This window comes from Mastomys coucha, unplaced genomic scaffold (assembly GCF_008632895.1).
Source record: "Mastomys coucha isolate ucsf_1 unplaced genomic scaffold, UCSF_Mcou_1 pScaffold15, whole genome shotgun sequence".
Lineage (NCBI taxonomy): Eukaryota > Metazoa > Chordata > Mammalia > Rodentia > Muridae > Mastomys > Mastomys coucha.
Window position 1 is genome coordinate 115819871 of NW_022196897.1, and position 1080 is coordinate 115820950.

Genomic DNA, 1080 nt, shown 5'->3' on the forward strand with positions numbered 1-1080 from the left:
AAAAAAAAAAAGAAAAAAGAAAAAAAGTTTCTCCCATAATAGTCTCAGATCTCCAATGAGTGATCACAAATAGACCAGGTTCTGACATTGGGAGAGGAAATGGCAGGATTAAAAGACTATGTCTGCAGTTATCTTGTTGTCTTAGGAGCACCTGTTTCCAGGGTGCCAATATGCCACAGTGTCAGCCTTGGGTAAGAGAACTATACAAGGTTGCACCATAGATTACTAGTCAGTAACTTAAGAGTTAGACTTTTCCTGTGTGTTCCAATTTGTTAGCAGTTGCATTTCACATATTCTTTAATCACCACTATTTTTAAGCATTAACCAGAATAATACTATCTGCTATGACCAACAGGTCCAAAATATCTTATTACATCTTCACTCAGTGCAAAATCCAAATGGGGCATTTCCACCTGGTGGGCACAAGCACAGGGGATGTTATGGGCAGTCAGGGGCTAAGGCTAGACATTTGCCAGTGCTGGGCCTCTTGTCCAAAGGAACTGGAGATAAGGGCTCACACAGCTTTACTGGAGTGAAAGAGAGCTTTACTGGGAGTGAAGCAACAGTAGCAATCAGAAAAGGACACTGTAGAGAAGTATTGACAGCAGATGCTATGATAGTAGCCCTGGCACAGTCTGGAGTCTCACTTTGTGCAGAAGTAGTGGCTGGTTACCAAGAGGCATAGTTTGGTGGACTCCCTGTTTTATTCATAGATTAAGTCACATGTTCATTTTTCAACTGCAAATATTTGCCTTACTGTGCATGTGCCCAAAACAAGTTCAGAATGAATCAGCTCTTCTATTCATCAAACCCAGATAGATTGGGAATATACTTGAACAGAAATTGTCTAAATGTAATTGTTGCTAGGGGCAAAAAATGTATACTATTGTTCAGAGAGGGGGTTCTGAGGTTGCTAGGTGCATTGTTCAAAGATGCAATGTTAACAGTACATTCAGGTAAAGGAGCCAAGCTGTCAGATGCATTATTATAAGAGAAGGTAAAGTATGCATTAACTCAAAACTAAATAGGACCCCAGGATACTATACTAGTCCCTATGCTGGTCTGCTTTTTTTTTTTTTT

The 1080-nt window shown here is 40.0% G+C and overlaps 1 protein-coding gene across 1 annotated transcript in view; it reads left to right on the forward strand.

The window, feature by feature from the left end:
- The window catches only part of Tmc2 (transmembrane channel like 2), a 68182-nt gene that overhangs the window by 65801 nt on the left and 1301 nt on the right, over positions 1–1080 (forward strand). The window lies entirely within an intron of this gene.